The sequence below is a fragment of the Arachis ipaensis genome, chromosome B05, assembly GCF_000816755.2.
Source record: "Arachis ipaensis cultivar K30076 chromosome B05, Araip1.1, whole genome shotgun sequence".
In the NCBI taxonomy this organism is placed as follows: Eukaryota; Viridiplantae; Streptophyta; class Magnoliopsida; order Fabales; family Fabaceae; genus Arachis; species Arachis ipaensis.
In genome coordinates this window covers 125,372,918-125,382,369 of record NC_029789.2, presented here as the reverse complement: position 1 = coordinate 125,382,369, position 9,452 = coordinate 125,372,918, and positions in this window count along the sequence as shown.

Genomic DNA, 9,452 nt, shown 5'->3' with positions numbered 1-9,452 from the left:
AGAGTCATCAGCAAGCCAAGCAGAGGATATCTGAAAACAACTCTGGAAAATCAAATCCCATCCCAAAACTCTCAATTTTGTCTAGCGACTCCTGAACGGCTCAACTCCGACAAGGATCAACCTTCAAAAGAGAGGAATCCAAGTTCCACCACTATTCCTCAGGTGTCGAAAGAAAGAGGAAGAAGAAACACATCTGATTTTGGAGTGTGATTTTGCCCGTGCGTTCTGGTTCTGCAACCCCCTAGCGGTGAAGACATCTTCCATCCGTGCCAATTCCCTCAAGAGATAGTAGAAGGGATGTCAAAAGCAATGGAGATTTCCAGAAAATCTATATGGACCAGAACCCAGAGTTCAATTTTACTCACCAACCACCCAACCTATGGAAAATTAATGTTGATGCAAGTAAATGAGGAGAAGGATCAATTATGATAGGGGCAGTTATCCGGGATTGGTGTGGAAGGATTGCTGTAGTGGCCACGTGGAACATGGAATTGTCACTCCTACCTTTTAAAGTTGAAGCGTATGCGTGTGCAATGGGTCTTAAACTAGCCCATGAATGTTGCCTTTTGAATTAATCCTGAAAAATAATAACATTGAAGTGATCAATGCTCTAAAGAACAGGAAACATGGCAGAAATTATTTTGGTAGCTTTATTGCTGATTGTTTTCATTATTCTAGCCTTTTAAGATCAATTTCGTTTTCTCATGTCAAGAGATCTGGTAACAGGGTAGCATGTAAGAACCGACATAACCGTTTTAATAAAATAATAATTTTTAAGTGTTCGGAGTAGATTCAAAATTTAGAAGTTTTAATTTGAAAATTTAAAGGTGAAATTTGGATTCAATGAATTTTTCGAAGTTGGAAAATGTATCTTTTGCGAAAGAATTTTGTAAAAATGTGTACCGGAGTTTAAGCCGGCAGCACCGGCTCTAGACTGTCCGGTACCATATTTTGAGAAAAATAAGATTTTGAAAATTGATTTATTGTTTTGAAAGGATAAAAATAATTTGAAAAATCGAAAATCGGGCGCTAATCTTAAATGTTTTGACCCAAAGTGGGCCAAAAGGATCTAAAAACGCTAACAGATTGGACCGAGCCTAAGACCCAACATATATAAGGCCAATTAATGAGCATTCAGCTCATTTTGACCTAACTTGAGAGAGGGGGGCGCAGATTTGAGATGAGAGGAGAAGAGGGTAATGTCACAATTCATCCTCACCTTCCGGGAGCCATAACTTGAGTTACGAAACTCTAATTGACGAGCCATTTACGGTCACGCAAAACTCTTGTTAATCTCTTTGATTCTATTAAATTTTTTTTATGAGTATTTCTCTGTACTCTGTCCACTTTTCGTTTTCCCCTTTGAACTCAAAATTAGCTTTGGATTTTTGAGTTTCCTTGTGTTTTGGTTGTTTAGGGGTGATCCAACATTGGAATATTATTGGATTTTGCCCATAATCTCATTGGGTATGGTAAGGTTTTACTAAACCCTTGTGTTTAGTTATTTTTGTAAACCCTAAGCTTGGTGTTGGTATGTTATATGTGTATGGCTTGATAGTTGGTGAGTCTTGGAGGTGGTGTTGGTACTTGAGACTTGTTGATCTTGTTAGAATTAAGCTTTTGGTGTTTTGTGCATATTGGGAATCGGCCAAGGTATGGTTTCAGTTTTCTTTATGTAATATGTAATGTTTCTGGAAACTTAGGCTAGTTGACCTTAAGATAGGTTTGAATGATGTGATTGTATGATTAATTATATATAAATGCTATGCTTGATGATAGTTGGGATGGAGGCTGAATGAGCTTGAAGGTAATGACATATATGTTGTTAGATGATGATTATTGATGAGTTATGTTAGTGGGTGTTAAGGTTTGAAAATGGAAGTTGATAGTAAATGAGTGAGGAGGTTTGATGAATTGAATGGATTGGTGAGAATTGTGAATAATGATTCTGAGTATTGATGATGATGAATTGATGATAATGTGTTTATTGGATGGTAGTTTGAAAATATGTGACATTGATGATTAATGGGAATGGTGAGTGGTCATATTGATGTTAATAAGGTTAATGGAAATTGGAAAATGTGAATTAGGTTGGATTTAGAATTGTTGAATGGTTTAGAAGGTTGTGTGATTGAGAAAATGGTTGAAGCAGTGTTTGGTATGAATTATGGGTTGTTTTGGTATGGTTGAATGTGTTTGAGTTGGTTTTGAATTGAGAGTTGGTTAAAATTGATGTTTAGAGATGTTAGGTAAAAATGGATTTTTAGTGAACTTTAACAGATCATATCTTGAGCGAAGGTTTTTGAAATTGAATGATTTTTGTATCAAATTAAAGATAATTTAAAGATCTTTAAAATGGCATATATTTTTGTATAAATCGAAATTTTGTAGAGAAAGATATGATCGTCAGAAGTTGGTGCCAGAAATCTGAATTCTGTGATGTTGCAGAATTTGTGATTTCTGGTTTGTGTGCATATGCACAGCCCCGTGCGCACGCACATGCTGGAAGGTGCATTCTATTGAGGGCATTCGCACGTATCTATACGTGTACGCGGAATGAAAATTTTTACTCTCTGTGCATATGCACACGTCTTGAAAAATCCTCCTGGGCGTACGTACGCATAACCCTATGCGTACGCACACTTCCCTGTTTTTCAACGAGAACCTTGTTTTTAACTGTTTTACCTTCCCAGCAAGCTTGCAAACTTCTGTAACACTTACTTAAAACCTTTTTACCAGAATTAGGGTCCTGAATCAATAGAGAAAATAATAGGTGAATGAAAAGGGTATTTTTAGTTATGAGTTTAGAGCCGGTGACCTAGGTTTGGAAGGTTTGTGTAATTTCTAGTTTGATTGGAGAATGTTGAGTTGTGAAGTTTATGGTTGAAGAGATTTACGAGGAATGAGAATGTTTATGATGAATTTGAAAATTTGGAAACCGATGATGGGATGGTTATGATGAGTTGAGAACTCAGAAAGAAATAATGAAATTATTGGATTATATGAGAGTGTGCGGAGCTTATATCTCCGGCGTGGCAGATTTTTCTGCTGCATGAGTAGTTGTTGTTGGGAGTGTGCGGAGTCTATATCTCTGGCGTGGCAGTTTTCCTGCTGTATGAGTGTGCAGAGCCTATATCTCTGGCATGGCAGATTTCTCTGCTGCATGAGTAGTTGTTGTTGGGAGTATGCGGAGCCTATATCTCTGGTGTGGTAGTTTTCCTGCTGCATGAGTGTGCGGAGCCTATATCTCTGGCGTGGTAGTTTTTCTGCTGCAAGAGTGTGCCCAACACTAGTTATTGTTTCCTTCCTTGCTGCATGAGTGTGCAGAGCCTATATCTCTGGCGTAGCAGACTCCCTGCTGCATGAGTGTGCGGAGCCTATATCTCTAGGTGTGGCAGATTTTTTCTGCTGCATGAGTGTGCAGAGCCTATATCTCTGGGCGTGGCAGGAAGACTACATCCGGAAGGATGTGTCGGGTTGGCATTTACGGACTGACAAGTAATATCACGAGCCAATAGGACAGACATTCATCATGTGCATCTCTTATGTGCTTGTTTGCTTTAATTACTTGAGTTTGCCTAATTGTATAGTATGCCTACTTGCTTCTTGAATTACCCTTGTTATATATGAATACTACCTGTGTTTTACTCGCTTGCATTATCTGTGATTGTCTAGTGCTGAGGAGGTTAGGTAGGCGGTAGCGATGAGATTGCATGGAGGGTAGGTTGGTGAAGGCTGTGGGACAGCGGAGACTAGTTATAGTTAAAAATTCCCTAAGTTTAGATAACCTTGTTTATTGTTCATGGTTTAAGTTATTTAATTATGTTAAGCTTTAATATCTGTATCGATGTGAAGTTCTAGGATTGCCTTCGGCATCCCAGAACCTTATATCTTACTTTATTGGGCACTATTACCATACTGAAAACCTCCGGTTCTCATACCATATGCTATTGTTATTTTTCAGATGCAGGTCATAACCCACCTCGGTGAGTTGCGGGATGGTGACAAAGCGGAGGATCTTTTGTTATCTTTTTGGTATTTCTGATTATTTTGTTGTAGTACTTTCTCTCACCTTTCTATTTTAGACTTTATGGTCTTAGAGGCTTGATTTGAGGGATAAGTTGTATAAGTTGTTTTAAACTTCAAAACTCTGTTGTTAGTTTGACTAGTCGGCCTAAACTCCGCAGGCTGTGACTAGTCCTCTTTTGTATATCATACTTATATATATCTTGTTCTATCTGTGCCTACGCGTTTTAGTTATTGTGTGTGAATGCTTCGCATTTCGCAATTCTGCTTTATGCGATTTTGAGCTGTTATTCCTTCATCGGGCTTCTAGTTATATAAATTCTTGAATATATATTATATATTATATATTATATATTATAAGTTTTAGAACTGTCGTGACACTTTGCTTTCCTTTGCTTTATGGCTAAAAGTAAGGCTTAGGGTAACGGGTTGTTACATAGCACATGAATTGGCTCAATTAGCTCTTACCTATTCAAATTCAGTGTGGATGGAAGAAGCACCTCTTTATATCTGTAATTTAGCCCTGTTTGACATCATGGGTCCTATTCATAAATGATAGCTACCTATTTTACCTGTCAAAAAAAAAAATAAGCTAATAAATTGTTGTTGACAATTTTAAAATCTGCAATCCCCCGTAGCTTAATAATTGCACTCCATATCGGTCATATTGATGTTAATAAGGTTAATGGAAATTGGAAAATGTGAATTAGGTTGGATTTAGAATTGTTGAATGGTTTAGAAGGTTGTGTGATTGAGAAAATGGTTGAAGCAGTGTTTGGTATGAATTATGGGTTGTTTTGGTATGGTTGAATGTGTTTGAGTTGGTTTTGAATTGAGAGTTGGTTAAAATTGATGTTTAGAGATGTTAGGTAAAAATGGATTTTTAGTGAACTTTAACAGATCATATCTTGAGCGAAGGTTTTTGAAATTGAATGATTTTTGTATCAAATTAAAGATAATTTAAAGATCTTTAAAATGGCATATATTTTTGTATAAATCGAAATTTTGTAGAGAAAGATATGATCGTCAGAAGTTGGTGCCAGAAATCTGAATTCTGTGATGTTGCAGAATTTGTGATTTCTGGTTTGTGTGCATATGCACAGCCCCGTGCGCACGCACATGCTGGAAGGTGCATTCTATTGAGGGCATTCGCACGTATCTATACGTGTACGCGGAATGAAAATTTTTACTCTCTGTGCATATGCACACGTCTTGAAAAATCCTCCTGGGCGTACGTACGCATAACCCTATGCGTACGCACACTTCCCTGTTTTTCAACGAGAACCTTGTTTTTAACTGTTTTACCTTCCCAGCAAGCTTGCAAACTTCTGTAACACTTACTTAAAACCTTTTTACCAGAATTAGGGTCCTGAATCAATAGAGAAAATAATAGGTGAATGAAAAGGGTATTTTTAGTTATGAGTTTAGAGCCGGTGACCTAGGTTTGGAAGGTTTGTGTAATTTCTAGTTTGATTGGAGAATGTTGAGTTGTGAAGTTTATGGTTGAAGAGATTTACGAGGAATGAGAATGTTTATGATGAATTTGAAAATTTGGAAACCGATGATGGGATGGTTATGATGAGTTGAGAACTCAGAAAGAAATAATGAAATTATTGGATTATATGAGAGTGTGCGGAGCTTATATCTCCGGCGTGGCAGATTTTTCTGCTGCATGAGTAGTTGTTGTTGGGAGTGTGCGGAGTCTATATCTCTGGCGTGGCAGTTTTCCTGCTGTATGAGTGTGCAGAGCCTATATCTCTGGCATGGCAGATTTCTCTGCTGCATGAGTAGTTGTTGTTGGGAGTATGCGGAGCCTATATCTCTGGTGTGGTAGTTTTCCTGCTGCATGAGTGTGCGGAGCCTATATCTCTGGCGTGGTAGTTTTTCTGCTGCAAGAGTGTGCCCAACACTAGTTATTGTTTCCTTCCTTGCTGCATGAGTGTGCAGAGCCTATATCTCTGGCGTAGCAGACTCCCTGCTGCATGAGTGTGCGGAGCCTATATCTCTAGGTGTGGCAGATTTTTTCTGCTGCATGAGTGTGCAGAGCCTATATCTCTGGGCGTGGCAGGAAGACTACATCCGGAAGGATGTGTCGGGTTGGCATTTACGGACTGACAAGTAATATCACGAGCCAATAGGACAGACATTCATCATGTGCATCTCTTATGTGCTTGTTTGCTTTAATTACTTGAGTTTGCCTAATTGTATAGTATGCCTACTTGCTTCTTGAATTACCCTTGTTATATATGAATACTACCTGTGTTTTACTCGCTTGCATTATCTGTGATTGTCTAGTGCTGAGGAGGTTAGGTAGGCGGTAGCGATGAGATTGCATGGAGGGTAGGTTGGTGAAGGCTGTGGGACAGCGGAGACTAGTTATAGTTAAAAATTCCCTAAGTTTAGATAACCTTGTTTATTGTTCATGGTTTAAGTTATTTAATTATGTTAAGCTTTAATATCTGTATCGATGTGAAGTTCTAGGATTGCCTTCGGCATCCCAGAACCTTATATCTTACTTTATTGGGCACTATTACCATACTGAAAACCTCCGGTTCTCATACCATATGCTATTGTTATTTTTCAGATGCAGGTCATAACCCACCTCGGTGAGTTGCGGGATGGTGACAAAGCGGAGGATCTTTTGTTATCTTTTTGGTATTTCTGATTATTTTGTTGTAGTACTTTCTCTCACCTTTCTATTTTAGACTTTATGGTCTTAGAGGCTTGATTTGAGGGATAAGTTGTATAAGTTGTTTTAAACTTCAAAACTCTGTTGTTAGTTTGACTAGTCGGCCTAAACTCCGCAGGCTGTGACTAGTCCTCTTTTGTATATCATACTTATATATATCTTGTTCTATCTGTGCCTACGCGTTTTAGTTATTGTGTGTGAATGCTTCGCATTTCGCAATTCTGCTTTATGCGATTTTGAGCTGTTATTCCTTCATCGGGCTTCTAGTTATATAAATTCTTGAATATATATTATATATTATATATTATATATTATAAGTTTTAGAACTGTCGTGACACTTTGCTTTCCTTTGCTTTATGGCTAAAAGTAAGGCTTAGGGTAACGGGTTGTTACATAGCACATGAATTGGCTCAATTAGCTCTTACCTATTCAAATTCAGTGTGGATGGAAGAAGCACCTCTTTATATCTGTAATTTAGCCCTGTTTGACATCATGGGTCCTATTCATAAATGATAGCTACCTATTTTACCTGTCAAAAAAAAAAATAAGCTAATAAATTGTTGTTGACAATTTTAAAATCTGCAATCCCCCGTAGCTTAATAATTGCAATTCATATCATTTTAAAATAATTTTAAAATAGAAAAATATTATTTATTTATTTCAAAAATTATTTCGTGAAATTCCGAATATTTTATAATTATCTTATTAGTAATTTATTCGTAGAAGTTCTACGTATACGAGTACCAACAAGGATTGAGAAATGAGAATACATTCAGAAAGAGAACTAAGTTTGGGATATTAAAAAAGAGGACAAGCTTTGAGATAACCTATTAACAGCAATAATCTTGAGAATTAGAACACATTACAAAGCCACAGTAGTTTTAGTAGATGTTCTTATACATTGTTCAGCTGATTTGTGCTGACACTTTTGTTTTTCTTTTAAAGTAAAATTCGTGGATGTCTCCAACATTCACTACTAAGTAAGAGTAGGAAAATGTTATACCAATTTGACTCATCATCTAAAAGACTCACTTTTAAAACTCACATCACGACTTAACAGACTCTACAATAAAAGGTATCTAATAATTGACTCATCAAACAGTCATAATTATGATGGAATAATAATAAATACTCTGTGCTAACACCAAGTAATAGAACAATTAGTAAGACTAGTCCATCAGGGTGTTCACAATGCGGTTTAGTTCGGTTAAGGAAAAAAGTCATCTGATTCAAATACTTATTTTATGTACGGTGCGACTTGAATTGGATGAACTTTTTTAAAAAATCATATCCGATCCGATCCGATTACAAACGATTTGGATCGGTTTGGATTTGTAATTTTTTAAATAAAAATAATAACTTAGTTTACAAAATTAATGCTACCTGACATAGTATAAATACACACTACTAAAGTACTAATAATTCCATAAACATCATAAAGTATTCTGTCTAACAATCCAACATAATAATAAAACGTAAATCCCATAAACATTATAAAACAACTTGTCCAACAATCCAACAAATTCAACAAATCTTGATTAAAAAACAATTTCTTCAATATAAAAATAAGTCTCAATAACACAAAATTAAATAACATAACAAGTCTTAGTAAAAACATAACATAAAAAACTCCAAACTAAGAGGTGAAGTACTAATCCCTAATCAGATTCATCACCAGAGTCTTCTTCATCTATTAGTTGAGGAATTGGCTGAAGTTCTACAATAAGATATAATAAAATAAATATTAGTGACTTAAACATATCATCAAATAGTAAAGTTAATCAATATACGTAGATAAAATAAAACATAATAATAAAGAACATTACCTTTCTCAAGTTTTTCAAATTCTTCAAAAGACTCCTCGAGATGAATTGGCAATGAATTGGCTCGAAACTAATTTTGTACACAAATCAAAGCTTTAACAGTTTTTGAAGTAAAAGAGCTTCTATATTGATTAAGCACTCTACCTCCAGTGCTAAAGGCGGAATCAGAAGCAATTGTTGACACAAATATAGCTAGAATATCATCTGAACAAATGTAAAATCTGCAAAAAATAGAATTTGATCAACAAGAATAAAATACTTAATTTAACACAAAATTTAATAAATTTTAATCAACAAGAACAGATTGTCAAAAATAACAAGAACAACACAAAATTTAACACAAAGTTTAACAAAAATAAACACAAATCCCTCCAGAACAACACAAAATTAAACAAAAACAAGTAAAAACATACCGAGAAGAGGAGGACGTGGCAGCAGCGTCACCGAGAAGAGGAGGTGGCAAACGATATCATTGAGAAAAGGAGGCGGCGGACGGCGTGTGACGGTGAGAGTGAGTGAGATACGAATATGAGAGAGGTGTTTTTTTTAGGTTATGGTTTGTGTTTGTGGGGACTGGAGTGTGTCTGAGGCGCTGCTAAGTGCTAAGGGTCTTATTATTATTATTATTATTATTATTATTAAGTGCACAGATTTTGTAGTATAAGATCTGTGCATACAGTGTATGTTATGATAAATAAGTGAGGTTCGTTCTAATGATTAAGCTTAGCCTCCAAAATTGTTACTTTTTTGTTTGGTTATAAATTAAATAAGACCAGTAATCATCTTATATCTTGATTTGTTTTTCAATATTTTTTCACCTCTCTTTTGACCTAGAATAACCTCTTTTCTTTTAATTGCACAGACGAAAGCACATGTATTTCCCTGTAGTTATTGGTTTTGGCTTATTTTTAGAG